We start from the raw sequence: 20,034 nt of genomic DNA on the forward strand, positions 1-20,034 counted from the left end.
CAAAAGGAAAAATATGTATCGAATATGAAAAGATGCAGCCGTTCTTCATTATCATTGAAGCTATTCACAGGAATTGCACAGTGTAAACGTGAGCAGGATTGCAAAAGGAAACATTTTGCGCAGGGCGGTTCACAGAGTGTGATGTCATTTGTTTAGGAGTCTGATGTCATGTGGGTAGACCTGTTGTTCTGGATGTGACGCTTCTGTAGCATCTGCTGAATGGGAGAAGTTTGAAAAAAATGGGTGTTGTGGATGGCAGCTGTCTGTGATATACTATATTTGATGTCGCTCTTTCTCCCGTGGCATTGTGGCATGAAGGCTACGCCACCGATGTGATGCTGGAGAGCCTTCCTGTCCTGTACAGTACAATTCACAAGAGAGTGTGATGGAGTTGGTCAGGGTGCTCTCCACTGTGCATCTATAGAGGATGCTGAGCAGTTTGGGGGGGTTCCACATTTTCTCAGTTTCCTCAAGAAGTACAGTCTCTGCTGAGCCTCCCTGATGATATTCTTTATGTTGTGGGTCCATGTGAGGTCATCACTGATGAGGACATCGAGGAGCTTGAGGGTTTTGACCCTCTCCACCCACTGATGAAGCCGGTGCAAGTTGCTCTTTACTCCACCTTGGGTCAATAATCATCTTTTGTGTCTTCACAGCTTTCAAAGTGAGATTTTTTTTTTTAAATAAGTTTTCTTCTTCCCACTCCTTTTTTGAGCAGCATGTGTAGAACGGTTGCAAATGGTGACCTTTTGTCTTGGTGACCGCTTGTTTTTTGTTTTGTTTATGAACTTCTTTTGTTGGCTTGCTCAAAAACAAATAAGGAAATAAAAAAATAAAATAGCACCATGACACCAGCTGGGCCGCCTCATTCCTGTAGGCCAGTCCGGTCCTCAAGAGCTCCTATCCAGTCTGTTTTAGAGGTCCCCATCCTCCAACACACCAGATTCAGATGATCAAGCTCATCAGCAAGATCTGAGAAGCCTGATGGCGATGCTGATCCTTTGAATCAGTTTGTATCATCAATGGAGCGGTTCTGATGATAAATAATCTTTAGGCGTCTGGGATTGTTTTCTTTATATGTGTCACTACTTTCTCAAAGCACTTCATCACAACTGATGTGCAATGGGGCAGTAGTCATTTAAACAGATTACTGGGTTTTGTCTTGGGGAGGGACACCATGGTAGATTAATCCTTAAATATAGTAAAAGTGCAAGTGGAATAGAAACAGTAAAACAGAAAACAGATAAGTGTTTTTTTGGGAGGGGGGCAGCCTAACTAAGATCTTACAACACGCTATGCTACAGAACACAAGATGAGCCTCGTTGAAGAAAAGTGTGAAAACCTTTTGTGCAAATTTGTCTATGTCAGTCCATTGAAATATGTCTGTGAAATTGCCCCACAAAATTAGAAAGCTGCTCCTCAAATGAAGCCATTGATTCGCAAAACTGCTCCACAAAGAAAAAAATATTACGAGCCTTGCATTAATACAATTTACATTCCTGTTCTGAAATGCATGTATGCAAAATGCTCCGTTGTCATAGCATGCTATCGCAAACGCGCGCTAGGAGACGTCACTAGCTTGGTTGAAACTTTGCTGTCCACATTTTCTCAAAGCCTTCGTTTACCTTTGATGTTCCAAAGGGTTTGATTGTGAACACTATTGGAACAACCCCCACCCGCATGTGCTTCTCATCCTGCTATCAAATCTCCTCTGTCCACTTTGATGTGCTTTGTTCCTGCAAAACTGTCCTTTTTGTCGGCGCGCCTCCTTTTCTCGCCTGCTTCGCACTCTATTTCGCTCGCTCCGCCAGCGTCTTTGCCGTCCGTCCTTCTGCCTGTCAATCTCTTGCCCCACCCTCTGCTAAACAACCCCATCCCATCGTCACCCTTCCCCCCACTGCCTCTTAGTCCTGTGATGTTTCAATCGATGAATAAATGATTGCTTCTATTTTCACCGGCAGCGTTTGGCCAACACGAGCCGCTTTGCTCCCGCGGAATGCGCTGCAGATGACTGGGGAGACATGTCAGTGGGACAATCTCCCGACGCATGTGACTGAATGAGCTGTCAGTCTGTCGCTGCATACATTAGCATTTTATTTCTTCTTTTCAGCTGTGATTGGCGCCTCAAGCTGGTCGCACTTCCCCTTCTCCCCTTTTCACTCCTTTCCCAACCTGATGGTTGCGTTTCATTTCATCACGTCGTTGCGCCGACTTGAGGCGCACAAATACAGGTTCTGTGGGCTAATTAGCCGGCACAAGCAGGTGCACTGCTGCAATGGCGGGTAAAATAACACGCCGAAAGCTTTGACCTTGCTCCGGCTTGGCGAAAGGGAGCTCAATTTCCCCAAGGACTAAAGCACTTATCAGTAATAGAAAGCTACCAAGGCAACAATAGTCTCGCGCAGATGCCGCGTAGTGCTACAAAATGGACGCCGATGTGTCACTGTGTACATTTCCTCAGACATTGGGGCCACCTTAAGGCCTGTTTGTTTTGTAAACTGAGCTACACGTCCTTCAGGATTTGAATTCTTGAGTAGCAAATGGTGCCCGCTACGTGTTGGTTTATCTCAGTAATTCCTAACCACTAATTCAATTTAAAAGGGAGTATGCAGTTTTGCTTTTCATTTGTATTTAAGAAACCACCTCGCCCGAGGAATAACAAACCTGTCAGAGACAGAAGGCGAGACCAACAAGGCGTCAATCATTTGCCGTGCAGTCGCAGGCACACTCATAGCCGCTTCAGGGCTTCTCTCATTTGCTAACAACTGGGCATGAGCAGAGTTGCCTTCCAGAGAACCTGGAGAATGCTATGGCAAGCGTATGTCACACTAAAATGGCACTGAAATCACAGGCCATTTGCAGGGAACCGATTCATCAGCCATTTAATTGTGTTTACGTTAGAATGCAACGCATGAGAGCTTCCCACTGAGATAATTCCAACCTCCCAGCAGCCTTGAAATGTGTCAAGGCTAGCAATGACATCAGGGGGAAAGCTGTTTGTTAAATAAATGAGAACCTTAAGTATAATCAAATAGTTAGTCATTACTTAGTTCCATGTAATGTAATTTACATGGGATTACAAGAGATTATTTCACCTATGATGACATAAAAAATATACCGGTATGTTGATGTGAACATATTTTTTGCATATTATTGAAATTAATAGTGGGTGTTCAAAATGAATGAAGAGTGACAAATCAAAACATTCTACATGCTGTCAATTTAATATATATATATATATATATATATATATATATATATATATATATATATATATACACATATATATATATATATATTTCTTTTTTTTTTTAATTAATTGGACAATAAATCAGTTATCAGAATTTCATTCTGAAGAAATATCGCCGTAAAAAAAAAAATATATATATATATATATATATATATAAAAACCTATATTCGTCAGGCCCTATTATATTGTACTTACTGTAGATGCAAGTAGTTATGAATGAAACGATCAGCATTGGAATACTAATATATAACCAGAAGGCAATATTATAGCATGCTTTAAAATGCAGATGTGAAGGTGATTATAAAGCAGCAAGAATAGGCAGCGGCATCACGTGAAAAACGGGATATGGTCACTAAATGGGGCACTTATACATGCCTTGTCAATCCAGCCTATTAGTCTTGTAGAAATCACAAAGGGTGTCCTTTTAAAGGCCTGCAGGTCACCTCATTAGCTTCCGGAGAATTATGCAGCGCAATTAGGGAACGAGGGATCCCGCCACCCGTCACTGCCGCGACAAGCTGTGGGAACATGTGCCGGGGAAAAAAAAATAAAAAATAGGCAAGGAGAGGAAGGTGAGGCAGTACGGGATGAGCGCGCCAGATGGTGTTCATTGATTATTCATTGCGCGTGATGGATGTCACTGTCAGAGCTGCACGCCGCTCTCCGTCTCAGTGCACCTGAGGGTCGGGATGCAGAGGGTGCTGGAGGGTGGCTTCTACCCGGGCATTTTATCCATTGTTCAATCACGACATGTCCCAATTCGTGTATTTACACTCATGTATGCGGAGGGATCAGAGGGATTTAGGGCTGGAATGTTACATTGCGGCGGGATTAACGGATGGCCTCACGCTGATTGGTTGCGGGCTTCTGTGGACTGGGAGCTTGAACCCGTTCTGCTTGTTGGGGAGAGGTTGCGAGGGGGTAGGGGGGGGGCATCTCATTTCAAGTGCACATTCAAAAGCATCGGGCCTTGCTGAGCAGTCACGCATGAGGTGGCATTCCATCGCAAACGGCGCCGTTAGATTTGAAGGAATTCACGATTAACCTGTCACTTCCAATTTGCATCCCTGATGAAGGCGGCAGAGCCCGGAAGTGGCGAAATAGGAGATGAAGGTGGGGGGTCTTGACACTCTTTTGCACGGATGGCAACCTGCAAGAGTGCAGATCAAAGCCTGTCACTACCCTTGTGATATTATAGCCATATTTTGCAATTTCTCATAACTGTACATGAGGTGGTTCATTGTTTATAGCGCAGATTTTTAAGTGATGTACAACATCAATGCAGGCATCACTGAGCTCTTCTGTAAGAGATGTAGCGTACTTGTAAGAAAGAAGAGGAGCTAAGTACTGCGCGCCGAGCTCTTCTGATTACCCACAATGCATTGCCAGAGGGCATATTGGTTGGCAAGCCCGGCTAACATAGCGTCATTTGCCATTGGTCATGACTTGTGGGTGTGTCACTGTTGGCTGTAGTTGGGAAAAAATGAGGGAAAGGTTTCTTTAGCCTTCCGAAAATCATTACGCACCTTCAATTTGACGCCCACCCAAAACAGCCATAGACAAAAAAAAAAACTGGCCACCTCTTTTTCACCGTGAGCTGTTGCCATGGTTACAAGGCTCACACATTGCCATTGATTAGCATTCTGAAGTTAGCGTCAGATTTAAATGCAGATGTGCAGTTATTTCCTGTGTCTTTGTTAATAGTTACAACAGAATGTAGGTATACAACTGGCCTGCTTCATGTGTGTCGTTTGAAAGTTTATAATTTACTGAAACATTAGTGCTAATTTTGGTTGGCATGTCTTCCTTTTACTGTATGATAGCATTTAGCTAGCAGACATTTATTGTTTCGCCATAACATTTTAATGGCTGGGTGATAAATTGTAAGGGAATCAGATTAGTGATTGAACATGATTCCGGGGTGGCGTTGTGTTGATGTTGCTCAGTGGGATATAATATTAAGGTAAGCTATAATACCAAAGTCAACAATGTGGTTTTTTTTGGTAACTCAAGCTAGAGTTCCAGAAAAGTAGTGATTTTGTGGGGATTCAACCCCAGTTATGATGTATGCTTTATTTGTATGTGTTGCTTTGTGTTAAAGTAGCAGTTATTTGAAGGTTTATAATTACTTAAAGATCTATTCTAATTTTCATTAGCCTGTCTACAGCGTTTCACATTATATGTTAGCATTAAACTAGGAAACATTTGTTAAAATGAAAGATGGTTTGTTTGAATATTTAGGTTTTAAATCTGCAATGTTTAATCCTCTTTTGCTTTATATTTCAGTTTTACAGCAAACCAACTGGAGTGCAAAATTGAAGAAAGCATCCATTGCCTTTTACACTGAGAACTAGTGAGAGATTGGTAAAAGGCGGTAAAGTAAAATGTGGGTTTTAAAACGTTTGCGTGTGGATTGATTGCTAAATATTCATTCAGTGGACGCAAAGAAGTCGAAGTGCAGTGACTTTAATCTGTTTGAAACATGCGCATGTGCTTTCGTGCCTCCTGGCAGCACAAATAAGTCCCTGTGCTGACTTGAACATTTTGTTGCTCCACTTTACTGTTCATCATTTGAAGCAGTTTTATGAAGCGGGCCACCTCACCTGCAGCATTTTTAAGAGACGCGAGCTGCGGCTCTCTCTGACTCCCTCTTGGCTTGACACGGGACTATTGGCAGTTTAGCGCGGCTCATTTCAATCGGGAGTCGAGTCTTGACCTGCCCACTGCCTCCTGCCAGCCTCCAATAATAATAAAAAAAAAAAAAAAAAAATCAACTTCATCCCCACAATTGGGCTTTCTGCCTGGATGTTCTCTATTTACATGCACACTGGCAGAAGTAGAGGTCCTCTCAGGTCAACTAAATCCCATCTGTGCAATGTGACCTCAGCTAAACTCGAGCCTCATCCAAAATCAATATGTTTCCTGTTTGTGTATTGGACAATAATACACTGGAAGGGTGGCAAGTCCAAGAATTGGTGGCTGATGAATTGCGTCTCGAAACAATTGATTGGCTGCAAACAGCAGAGGTGGTGATGTCCGCTCAGGGAAGGAAGAGCTATAACAACGCAGACGGAATTTTGGTCTCAGAAGTGGGGGTCAGAATTGAACGGCCCGGCAAAACAACAAAAAGGATACTCTCTGGGTTTATTAGTGCTGTAGAAAATATCGCCACAACAGTTGGTGTCAGAAGTGGGGTACAAGGGATTGACCAGCCCCCACATAAAAAAAAAAAAATCACCACTTTTAGTGTTTCCTAGTTAGTGTTCATCATGGTGATGTATGGAGAAAACATTGCCACAACAATTGGTGTCAGAAGTGGCATCCATGGACTGACCGGCCCCACAAAACGATCAAAAGGAAAGCTTTTGTTTATTCCCCCATTGAGTGTGATTTAGTCATATGGGAAGAAACTCACACAGTAATCAATGTCAGACGTGGGATCAAGAGATAGAACAGTAGGCCTATTACAAATTTAAAAATATTAAGAACTTTCGGTGTTTGTCGTTTTTTCATGATGACGTAGAAAATATTGCCAAAGCGACTGATGTAAGAAGTGGGATCCAATCACTGAGCAGCCCTACCGAATGCCAAAAGACAACTTCTGGTGTTACCCAGTATTTATAGCAGTGATGTGGCAAATATTTAGTCAACAATTGGTGTCAGAAGTGGGCTCCAAGATTTGACAAGCCCCACAAAACGTTTAAAAGTGTTTATTTTGGTGCTGTAGAAAATATGACCATAGCAACTGATGGCAGAAGTGGGATCCAATGGCTGGGCAGCCCTACAGAATGCCAAAAAAGACAACATTTGGTGTTAGCCATTGTTTATCACTTTGATGTGGGAAATATTACTACAACAAGCGATGTCAGAAGTAGGTTCAAGTATTGAACAGCCCCATAAAATGACAAATATGTTGGTGCTGTAGAAACTAGTGCCTCAACAACTGGTGTCAGAAGTGGGGTCAAATGACTGACCGGCGCCACATAATGCTAAAAAGTCAACTTTTTTTTTTGTTTCCCAGAGTTTATCGTTGTGATGTAGAAACTATTACCATAGCAACTGATGTTAGAAGTGGGACCCAATAACTCAGTAGCCCAACGGAATGCCAAAAAGACTTTTGTTGTTTCACAGCGTTTATCACAGTTATCTAGAAAATATTCCTCCAACAATTGGTGTGATAAGTGGGGTCCATGGATTGACCACCCCCACAAAATAAGAGCTCTTAGTATTTCCCAGTGTAATAGACAAGATATTGCTGCAAAAAGTGGTGTGAGACATGTCATCCAAGGATTGAGCATCCGAAAGCAGCAGACCAATGCGCAGCAAATGAGCCGAGGCCACGCACCAACATTTGGCCGCCTCTCCATTTGTGCCCCACTTCCCGTGAGCATTGTAGTGGCTCAATTGAATTACAGCAGAGGAGTGGCAGGTGGCGGATTCCTCGCATGGTTTGCCAGGTATGTTGACGGTTGGGAAATTGCAATTAGGCCGCTACATTATGTCGCGTGCTTTTTAGAATGTGATCTTTAAAATGAAGAAGCGGGATTGCTGGAAACATTCACCCGAACCCCCCTTGGCGACCACAACGAGAAATTAGGCCCGCGTCTTTTTTACGACTTCATCCAGGCCCGCCTTTAAAGCAATGAGCGCGCATTCCAAGGCTATAAAAAAGCCAGCGCTTTTAATTAAATCAGGTTTGGAAATGGCGTCCAATTGGATGGAAAGAGCAGGCGGCGCAGTAAAAAGCCTTCTCCGAGACGACCCCGCGCATGACAACTCTGTCGACTCTGGCTTTGGTTTTGACCTCCCGCTGCCTTTCCGAGATATTTTCGGCATATCTTTCCCGCCTGGCTTTATCCTCACTTATCAGGATTTCACATTTCATCCCCGCGTTAATAGACAGCAGCCGCCGTTCGCCTATGCAAATGCGAAGAGCGTCACCTAATCCAAATTGGCGCTCTTATTATTAGATGCCTCACGTCATTGTACTTGGAAATGTGCTGCAGATTGAAAGTGTAGTGGCTGGCTCCTATAACAAATACAGGTTCAGATTGTTTTTAGGCATTAGTTGGGTCAATAAACAGCCTGAACTTTCTGTATTAAATCTTATAAACTAAATAAAACAAAAGGTCTAGAAGACAACTCTCGTAACCAATGTCAGAAGTGGGATCCGAGGATTGATGAGTTCCACAGAATAACATAACACGTGGAACTTAAAACACCAAACTTACCAGGTTAAAACATGAAAGTTCTCACATTAAACATGAAACTTACCACAAAAAACGTGAAACGTTTCATAATGAAACGTGAAACTTAACACGTTCAAACATGACTTGCCATGTGAAAATGAGAAGCTTATCCTGTTTTAGCATGATACTTATCACGTTTTAGCACAAAACGTATCAAGTGTAACCTATCAAGCTATAAGGTTAAACTAGACACATTTTAAGATTGTCTAATTTACCACATTCAAACATGAACCTTCTAACGTTTTAGAGTGATACTTAAAATTTTAACGTTAAACTTATCAGAATTTAACATGAAACTTCTCATGTTAAAATGTGAAACTTATGTTAAAACGTCAACCCCGCCACATTAAAATGTGCAACTTATCACGTTCAAACGTCAAACTCATCATTTATAAACGTGAAACTTAACACACTGTGAGACTTATGCTAAAACGCGAGACAAGTTTTAACGTCCAACTCATATTTTAAAGTCAAACTTATCACATTAAAATGCCAAACTTACCATGTTGGACATCAAACTATGTTTTAACAGGAAACCTATCACATTAAACGTCAAACTTAGCCCGTTTTAACATGAAACTTATTATGTTTTAATGTCTAACTTACCACGTTAATACATCAAACTTATCACGTTAAACCGGAAACTTATCACATTAAAACATTACAATCATCACATTAAAGGGTAGGGTCGCTGATAGTGTAGTGGTACACTCGCCTGATTGGTGTGTGGGCAGCGTGGGATCGGTTCCCGCTCAGTGACGGCGTCTGTGTGTGCCCTGCGACTGGTTGGCGACCAGTTCTGGATGTAGTCTGCCTTTCGCCTGAAGTCAGCTGGGATAGGCTCCCCGTGACCCTGTACAGGATACATGGTGTTGAAGAAGACGTACACTAAAATTTAAAACTTACCGTTAAAACAAACTTATTACATGTTCAAATGAAACCTAGAACACAAACAAAAACCAACAACAACATATCACGTTTAACGTTCAACTGATCACACTTAAATGTGACAATTTTCTCGTTAAAACGTCAAACTTATCACTTTGAAACATAAATTTACCACGATATAACATGTTATTGAACTCGTTTTTTTCCCGGCGTGGCAGCCATACGCTTCCGTCGTAATGCTACTCATTCTGTTACAAATTAGTCGGAGGCTCAATCTCCTTTTGTTTAGGGCCGCGAGCAACGGAAAACGTCTGCCAATGAGATAAATGGCGCCTCGCTAGCATTTGGCTCTCTGCGGAGGCGCACTCCTGACGGCGGCGTATAGATTTCCACGTCCGGGACCTGCGAGGCCCTAATGATATTTAGACAAAGTGCATCTGACAAACAAGAGAGCGATGGGCGAGACAAGGTCGTGTTTTCTTTGCGCAGATGGGATGTCGCTTGCTTTCTTTGCACAGAGGAAGACAGAGAACATGGACGCCGATGCTGACTGCCAGGCTGCCGCTTGAGATGGATGCGTCGGATTTTACAGTCGTATCAATCACAGGCAGAAAAAGTGCTAAATGTCCTGGCATTTTCTTTTTTTCCACAGGGAAGAGAGTGAGGCTCAGCAAAATGAACAATAAAGACTCTTTATCCGTGTATTAGCCTTAGACTTCAAGAAGATATGAATCTGAAATTTTGCTATAGTTTTTTTTATTTTGGGGGGGCGAGATATCTTGACTATAAAAAAAAAAATCTACACACCCCTGTTGAAATGTCACGGTTTTGTAACATGAAAGAGTACGACCAAGAAACTTCCTCCACCATTTTTGTGACCTATAACTAGTACAGGGCGGCACGGTGATCGACTGGTTAGCACGTCCGCCTCACAGTTCAGAGGTCGTGGGTTCGATCCCGGCTCCGGCCTCCCTGTGTGGAGTTTGCATGTTCTCCCCGTGCCTGTGTGGGTTTTCTCCGGGCACTCCGGTTTCCTCCCACATTCCAAAAACATGCATGGTAAGTTGATTGGATACTCTAAATTGGCCCTAGGTGTGATTGTGAGTGCGGATGTTTGTCTCTGTGTGCCCTGCGATTGGCTGGCAACCAGTTCAGGGTGTCCCCCGCCTACTGCCCAAAGACAGCTGGGATAGGCTCCAGCACGCCCCGCGACCCTTGTGAGGAGAAGCGGTACAGATAATGGATGGATGGATAACTGGTACAACTCAATTGAAATAAAACAAAACAGAGGAGTCTTGTAGAGAGGGTAAGTAAAAATGAACGCCTAGGAAATTCTGTCAAACCCTTCTCTTGGCAGATACCTTTGAACAATGACATCCCTCCGACGCTGAGGGAGCTCTCTGCGACGCATGACTTGCGCTGGAAGATTTAACACAAATTTCAGGAAAAGCCTAAAGCAATATCTTAACTTTATTTGGGGTCAATCAGAGGCACTTTAAAATGGTGGCAGGTGTGCGCCAATCAGTTTTAATATTTGATTGGCTAGTCTAGTCTCTGGAGGATTATATACATATTTGCTAGCCTTCTTCTACCACTGTAATTTGAATGTGTGAAGTGTCAGTCAAAAAGGGAGACGTCAAGTGAGGTGAACTGCCTGGAAGGGAGACCCAATGTCAGCTGTAATTTACATTTCAACAGATAAGTTGATTAAAAAATGGACAAAGCGGAAATTCAGAAATAATTAACAATCATTGAGGGCTGGCTAATTAATTCAGGAGAAAGATATAAATTAAATGCTTAACTTTGGTCATGGTAGATGTAGCCTCAAGGCAAGTACACATGAATAATTCGTAAATGTATGCGCATTTACTAATTATTCAATTTACCATCGAGTGGATCTTTTGGTGGCTGTTGTTTTGATTTACAATCTGTTAGGCTATAATCCATGGGGTAAGCCGATAGTACAACATGCTAATTAGCCAAAGCGTCACTGTCAACATTGCCCCAAAAAAATTATAAAAACAAAACTTGTTTGAATTTGTTTCACTTGCATGGAGCAAGTGAATTAGTCCACTTCAAGTCAAGTCATGTAGCACAAATTATGTCATTTAGTGGGCACATCATGAAAAGTTCCACACAGTTGTTTGGAAATGTCATGGTGGCTGAGCTTCCGCTCCTGTTTGTACACTTCATTTGTCAGTAACGATACATTTAATCACGTTAATAGCTATAAAAAGTTAAAAATATCAAACTATCATACAGGTTTTGTGTCCCCCAAAAATATCATAAACATCGTAACATACAGTAATTGCCCAAGTCATTTTTAACTTATGTTCACAATATCAATAAAAAATACCAATGTAGTACAAAGTAGCAATGTTTTTTTTTCAATTTCTGTACAGATTCGCAATCAACCAGGTCATGGTAATCCGCAAAGGTGTAATCGAGGCAACTGGATTCTTGTTTGTTGGATTTGTTGTGTTTTTCCTTGTTTTATGAAAATGTAAAAAAAAAAAAAGACTTAATGCAATTATGCTACAAGGTAACCGAAATCCAAGACACACTGCATTTGATTTTGCTGGCCACTAGAAATAATGTAGGGGGCCTGATCGGGCTCCCGGGCTTTGAGTTTGACACGTGTGCCATACAGCAACAAAAATCAATATTTGATCCAGTTGTATCAATAATGTATCATAAAAGATAACGATGCAATACGTCATGATATCAACATTTGGCCCCCCGGGTATCATCTTTTGGACTCTGTAAAATGAAGTAAAACACACCCAAAACAAATGTTCTGCTTCATCCATCTTCTTTATCATCTAGCTGGCCGGTATCCTCTCCTTTCTGCTGCCACAATCACCAATCAATCCGCTCACATTCACCGGTCATGAATTATAGATGCCTTTATTTATTCACCCTCACACTGCTAGCTACAGAAGGAAAAAAGAAAAAAAAAAAAAAAAGACGTTTTATCACGGTCCAAGCACACTCGGCGGGAGAATATTCTGTCCTTGGCCAACAGCTCGTGGAGCGATATGACGTTTCTGGGCGGATTACAAAGCCAGGCCATCACAGCAGATCTCATTCGTTTGTTCCGTGTCACATTTTGGGCGGCGGCGGTGGGAAAATGGCCGCGATATAAGAGGATGTGATGCTTTATTGGAAGCCATTTCATCATCTTTTGATGGTCCCCTGAGGCCTCGCACTGTGGAGTGCTTGCTGAGGTGTGTGTGTTTTTGTGGGTGTGTGTCATATAGCTGAATTGGTGTGTACTTTTTTTTTAGACAGCAATCTAGATGAGACTGACTCAACAGCGGCCTCTGTGTTAGATACCAGCTTGCAACTCAATGTACTTTAATGCATTTAATTCACTGTGTGAGGGATAGGGACTGGGCCAGCCTGAAAATAACGAAAATCTGCAAATAAATGGAGCCCATTCAATTGCATTGGAGGGAAAAAAAAAACAACTCAAATCCCCCAAAAATCTGTTTTACAAAATCACATGTAACAATGTTAGAGCACTTTGTGTGTCACACCGGGAAGCGGTGACAGCTCCGATTAGGGCCCGAGTGTTGACAGCTGAAACTGTGAGCAAGGTAAGAGAACACACAAAAGTGTTTGAACACAAAATATTCCACTATCAAATCATGCGAATAATTACTGTAGTCTGATGGCCAATCGTGAGGCTATGTCGCCAACTACTGGCCTGGCATGTGCACCACATGTGTGCCCTTTATCAGCGTATTTACGTTGCGTGGCATTACGTGGTGCTCTAGTCACGACAGAACAATAGAAGCGTCTATTTCCAGTCCCTGTGAATGATTCGCTCCCAACGGGAGGAAGTCTATTTTGAGAGAAGACACGGGTGGAGGAGGTGGTGAAGCTGAGATTCCTCACCCAGTTATTGAATAATTTACACAGGCTGCCAGTGTACTCATTAGGACTCTACTGTAGCGAGTGGAGTCGGGGTGAGGAAGGGAAGAGGGGGAGAGGCTGTCAAATGGCGAGGGATGAGGCGAAGAGGATGAGGCTTGGAAGTGGGGGTGCACCACTGAGCATCGCGTGGTGATGGGGCGGGGGGGGGGGTGGCCAATACAACGGAAGAAGTATCATGGGAGAAGGAGGAGGGGGGGGGGGAAATAGTTTCTGTCGGTCTTGTGATTAAAAGATTTATGGAAGCGCAAGTATGCGCGTGTGTGTGTGTTGGGTTGCCACTCTTCCCTTTGTCTCCTTTGAACTGGGTCGTGTCAGCGGGCTGAGGGAGCCGGCTAAAGCTTCCATTGATCCCTCATATGAGGTGCGGCCCGCTCTTTGAAACACCCCCACAGTGACTGTGAGGAAGGGGTGTGTGGGGTTGGGGGGAGAGGGTGGGGTGGGGAGCTCTCTGGATGGATGGATGGATGGATGGGAGGCAGATTGGAAGGATCTGATGCGGGTAGGGGGACAGAACAAGTAGGGGAATGCAGTAAGTAGACAGTCTAGAGCCTTTTAAACATTGGCAAGCTAAGCTGGCTTTTGCGCGTAAGGACAGGTACACACATCAAGACAATCGGGCTGTTTTTGTCCCAATTTTGCCCGTTCCTGACCAAGGACGTCAAACGTCCTTAAGTCCAAACATCTTATATCTAAAAAGATTATCCTTGTGTCTTGTGCTTCTTTGGTTGGCTACATTCCATTCACGTCACAGTCCAGGGAATCAAATGACTTGAGAGCAGTTGCTTTCCCTACAACACATGAAGAAATTTGGTCTTAAATATGGAAAATATTGAATATTTAAGATTGTCGACCGCGACTCGTGTCTGACCCCATCATCGGGCCAAATCCACTCTTAACAACACCTCAGAACAAAGGATAATCTTCGAGGACAATCTTATAAGATAGTCGGGCGCCTGGTGTCCTTGTCTTGATGTGTGTACCCGGCCTTACACCAGTGATTCCCAACTACTGTGCCAAAGCAGTTTAGTGTGACATCAGAGATTAGGTGTGCCGAGGTAATGTCTGGATGTGTTTTTTTTTTTTATACAAAGTGCAATAACAAGTGAAACGAATTAGGTTAGTAAAATGGATAGCTGCAGGTTAATGCTTTGGTGTAGAAAGAAGCGCCAGTGACGAATGTAAGTTTGCATGCAGATTCATTTTTATCTATGAGAAAGCTTACATACAGTTGTCGGTCGATCACATGGTGAGTATTTGTTTACCCGCCATGTTCGAGGTTCAGATCAGGAGGGTAAACTATGTTTGAAACTGAAAGACCACTAGAACGACTCCTGTTCATTTTCGCAAGATGGGGGAAAAGATGGCCGGTTGTTTGCACTGTGCACGTACACAAAACATATCATGTGTGATCCTTAAGAAGATTTAGCAAAACCCCGCTAGCCTGGCTTTTCGTGCTGCGCTGACATCATCCCTGCATCCACAAAGTCGGCGAGCACGCCCAGACCGTGACAAACACCAGCCGTGTGTATCTCTCCACCTCCTCCTCCTCGGCGGTGAATATTTCATGAGCGGTGCAACGGCAGATGTTTCTCGTAAAGCGCATCAATATTTACTTTTGGTCGTCGCACTTCATGTTTTAGTATTCGGGTGACAGCGGGAGATTGGCGGCTGGCGGCCTAACCGCAGCTATGCTGCTTTTGTCTTTTTCGAGAAGTGTGACAATGCTTCATGAATGACAATTGGCTGGTTAATAACTTGCGTTAGTTTTACTTCTTTTTTTTTTTATCATTAAGACATTGTTGTTGTCTATTTTGTATAAAATGCAGAATAAAGAAAAAAAATAAAAGTAATAGGCGTGTACAAACAGAGCATGTGGCTAGCCTAGTTAGCTTAGCTAGCTAAGCATGTTTGGCGTTCTGGTTATCGACCTAACAACAGCATTTCACCAATATTATGTTCATTGCTAATGTCAGATCAGACACAAATTGTGCTGATTGATTGATTGATTGATTGATTTTCTATTAATGACACACATACACAAAATAATAAAATCCATACATAAAGAGGGAGGGATTTATTCAAATGGTCAAATACAGCCCATTTTTTAATGAATAGCATCAACATGGAGCATTATTATTTTGTATTGGATGTGGTTGGATTGTGCAGGCGTACCTAATGTTGTGGCCTGTGCTCTTCTTTTGAATGGCACCAGAGCGTGAGGCGTGCTCAATTTCTTCATGCCATCACATATGTTCTGGTCACCACACTTGTTGTTTTGGATTAACGCAGAATTTAGTGGAAGGGCTGCGGGGGGTGAATCCAAACATAATCTGGATTAACCTCGCCGCCTCCTTTGGCTGCCGCTGATTCCCTGGAGAGCAGGAAAAAGGGAAACTAAAAAGCCTCGTGGCAGTCATATTTTTTCCCCCTCGCCAAATGACAAATGGAAATGGCGCGCGGGCCTCCTCCCCGAAGAGCCTCCATTAGTGATCACTTAAGGGGCTGCGGTCCATTCTGGTGGGAAGATGCTCTCTCTGGACTCGCAAATGGTGCGGATTAGCTCCAGTCGCCATTTGTGTTTAAATGGAATCAAAATCAAGATTGTCTTGCTACTGTTTACTTGTATGACTTTCATATACTGTACGTTTAGGACTTATTGGTTGTTTTAACCTGTCTTGTTATCAAACTGCGGGTAATGTATTTCTCTATCTTGTTTATCTGCATCTATCATAGATAAAAAAACATCTGTTTATCAGTGGTATTCTGCTTGAAAATGGTTGTGGAGCTTCACCACCCCAGCTGATTATGTCATGCAATGTCAAACTCCTGCATTGTTTATTATCACTCCGTTGTTGTTTTAATGAAATTTTCTTCAACGCCAGACATCAAAATTGAATGTGTTTCATTGGGCGGGATGAGCCATTTCCTCGGAGGAAGGATTGGGCATGATCCCTTGTGCCAAACAAGAAAATGTCAGCAGGCAACACGTGGGAAGGGAGTATTGAGCGGGGATCAGTTTGATTGCCTTTGACAAGAAAAAGCAGCCCCGCGTGGTCCTTCATTGACCAGCGGGGTATTCACCACATCGATTTACATGACAGACTGGCTCGCAGCCTTAATCACCGCTAACCTTTAACGCTGACGGATACAGTAAACCCAAACACGCTGCATAAAACACGCTACTTTTACATCACAAGTGACAAGCCCTGGGCTGCTAACAGATCAGTCAAGGGCTAATTAGCAGCTAACGGAAGAATCTACAAGTTAGGGAGGAAAAGGTTCAGCCATTAGCAATCAAGGCAGCCCATGTGATGGTGATGTTTGTTTATTTATTTGTGCTAAATGGTATTTTTTTGGTATAAATTGTATTTTTATTCATGAAATTTATTCTAATATATGTGCATTTTTCATTGAATGTTTTTCTTCTCAAATGTTTTGTATTTTTGGAGCTAATAGAGTATTTTGCATTGGTTTCTATTTTTTTCCCCTATGATTTTTTTTTTATATTTCTGTATTTTTTTTCTCAAAGAGTTTCCCATGTTTTTGTTGTATTTTCTAAAATTGGATGAAATTAATAAAATTACAAATCTGCTTTTGCATTTTTTCCTAGCATTATTTATTTTATATTCAAGATGTATTACTTTATTTGCATTACTTAATATTTGTTCTTCATTTCTTCAATGCGTGTATTTTTTCAACTAATGCAGTATATTGCTTTTTTCTTGTATTTTTGTTATAAATATAGAAATGTATAATCAATATTGTCAATCAATCACACATAACATCTGTTTTCAAAATATTACTATAGCCTCGGCTCTGACAGCTTGGTGGAAAAACTCCCATATTAAAGGCTTCACAGTCACACCATCTCTTCGCTCACCAATCTGGAACAATCCTGATTTGGCAATAAGTAGAAAACCACTACACCCCGCATTATGGAAAGATAAAAGGTATCACGCACATAAACCATTTCACTCATGACCCAAAAGTAATCAGTTTCCAATATTTATTCCAGAATTTCGGCATTGAGAACAATCAATACCTTCAGTACTTACAATTAAAATCCACCATTTTCCCAAAACTCAACAATAACATTCAATAACGAAGGTCAAACCTCCACCATAAAATACTTCCTGTAAATCTCTAGTTCCAATAAATTACTCTAAAAAATATACACATTTCTAAATAACTCAGATCAGTTTCTCACCCAATTGCAAAGTGGGAACAAGACCTATCTATCAGTCCCTATGCCGACTTCTGGATGCAAATCTGAAAAATCTCCAAATGTACAGTTTATGCAGTTCAAGGTTAATCACAAAATTCACTATACAGGTCATAGATTACACAAAATGGGTTTCAATACATCAGATAAATGCATTTATTGCACAAAGACCACTTCAGACACATATATATGTGCTCTCCGGCACTGCTCACCAGTCAGGGAATTGTACGAGTCACAGTCCATTTATCACACATAGTGGGCTACTGAATCCCCTTATCCCCTCAGCGCTGCATTTTGGGAGACTTATGTATCATGCATCTTAATCACCACACAAATACTATACTGTTCACAGTATCACCAAGAAAACAATCCCCCTAAATTAGAAAACAAGAAATCAACTTAACATTACCCGCTGGAAAAACCTCTTTATAGACCAGATATGAACAGAAAAGATGGCCGCTTCTCTCAATGACAACACACTCTCCTTTAACAAAACTCGGTCCACTTTCACCCACAAAGTCATCTCTACAATTTCCTGACTTCCACCCCACACCAGAGCTATTATCTCATAAATAAAGCGCTGGCCTGAATAAATACATAAGAAAAAACACCACACAGAATTACACATGCTCACACAGAATTACACATGCACACACAGAATTACACATGCACACACATACACACAAATAGAAGAAATCTAAGACCAACACATTTATTAGTACAGTATTATCTTGGTTGTCATACCTTCTTTCCCCACCTGCTCTTGTCCTATATTTCTTTTTAATTAGATAAAAATTATATTTGACAATTTGCCTATGTTTTCCCCAAACTGTTTGGGTTTTTTTGTTGTTGTTGTTTTTTTTAAATCATCCTGAGCAAAAAACTTGAATGAATCAATAAACTCGATTCATCCCTCCATTGCTCGGAAAAAGTCAACTTTTGTGTGCGTGTGCAGGACCATCGCAAGCGGGAATAAGATCGAGATCCAGAGGGTACCCCGCTCTCCAGGCCACAAAGTGGCACTAATTGGCACCAAGTCTGACAGCCATCCAGTCATCCAGCCAAACTCTTAATGACACTCCTCGCAACCCTGGTGGAGGCGCAAGTAAAAATACATTTTTCGAGTGAAAAAGATTCACTCCTTCCACACTCGCAGAGCTACTGGAGCATTTGCCAAATAAATTACGCACATAATATATTGAGAGAGAGAGAGCAATTGAACAAAAATATTCTACAATGTACTGATCCCTCTGTATTTACAGGAAACAAATTCTCTACCAAACATATTATTTCACAACATCATTAACCATAAAATTCACTTACAGTTGTTGCTTTCTGTGGGAATGAGAAGCATCATTAAAGAGAGAAAACAAGGCTGACTTTTAAATACTTCCTGTTTTCACTCTTCATCTTTCAAATTTAGTGTAAAAAAATAGTGTGCCGCCAGTCAGTGGCCGACAGTGGAATTACATCCAAAATGAACAGCAGACGGAGGAATAGTGGTTGGAGGAATAATAAACAAAATGCAAAGCCAAACATTGGGATCCTACCCATCTAAGACGTTCAATGATACTTTATAAAAAATGTTTTTTCTTTTTTTTCACTTTGTGTGCCATTTTGGCCAGGAGTCCCTGGAAGAGGAGATGTTGTTTCTTAATGGGTCAAAGATAAATAACTAAAATGAAATGACAACAAACAGGAACGGATTCAATTAAAACGTATACAAATCCAGGGCTCATTTTCAATTGAATTCCTCGTCCATCAAGGACAAGGACACAAATGATCGATTTTCATGTCACTCTAAGCATTTTTATTCCAAATGACTCGGGCTAAATCTGATGAGCTTGTGTTATTGTCGCCCCCAACCCCCCCCTCACCCCCAACCTGGAAGTGAGGCGCCGATGTGACATTGCAGCCGTCCCTCATAACACTTCCATAACAAAGCAAGAAACTATTGATTTGAAGTCCTTTGAGCTGGAGGGAATTGCAGAAAGCACGCCGCTGTGAACGCATCGCCGACAAATACCCAAGGTGAATTTATCCAAGAGGAGAATGAGGGCAGCGGGAAAATGGAGGACTAGTCACAGAAATATTGTTGCTTACTAAATTGCAATAGTTTTAAAAAATATTATTATTATAATTACTACAGAAAATGTTTGCATTTTTCATATGGTCTTTTTCCTTTTGCTTACTTGTTCACCCAAAAAAACCAACAATTTGTGTTCTAAAACTTTAGGTTCTTCTTGTTTTCCAAAATTATTGAACAGATTAGATAATATGTAGATCAAATATTTAAACGCCATCATCAAAAACATTCTAACTAAATTTATTTTAGTTTAATTAAGTGCAGTACTTTTATATTTTTCAATAAATAAGTGTATATTTTTATCACTAGATTTTGTTGGCTTTTTAAACTTAATAAATATCTAAAAACATGATTTTAAAATAAATAATTCATGACCATAAATGTTGATTGATGCGACCTT

General features: G+C 41.6%; 1 long non-coding RNA gene across 1 annotated transcript in view; it reads right to left on the minus strand.

The window, feature by feature from the left end:
• Positions 1–18,949, minus strand: part of LOC147135464 (uncharacterized) — a 30,943-nt gene extending 11,994 nt beyond the window's left edge. Inside the window, exons 1-2 of the long non-coding RNA XR_015089871.1 lie at positions 18,872–18,949; positions 9,215–9,352 (exon numbers count right to left, since the gene is read on the minus strand). This is a non-coding gene — a long non-coding RNA (uncharacterized LOC147135464). The remainder of the gene's footprint in view (positions 1–9,214; positions 9,353–18,871) is intronic.
• Between the last annotated feature and the right edge of the window lie 1,085 nt (positions 18,950–20,034).

The sequence above is a fragment of the Filicampus tigris genome, chromosome 15 (genome assembly GCF_054856515.1).
Source record: "Filicampus tigris isolate MCC_2025a chromosome 15, RoL_Ftig_1.0, whole genome shotgun sequence".
Lineage (NCBI taxonomy): Eukaryota > Metazoa > Chordata > Actinopteri > Syngnathiformes > Syngnathidae > Filicampus > Filicampus tigris.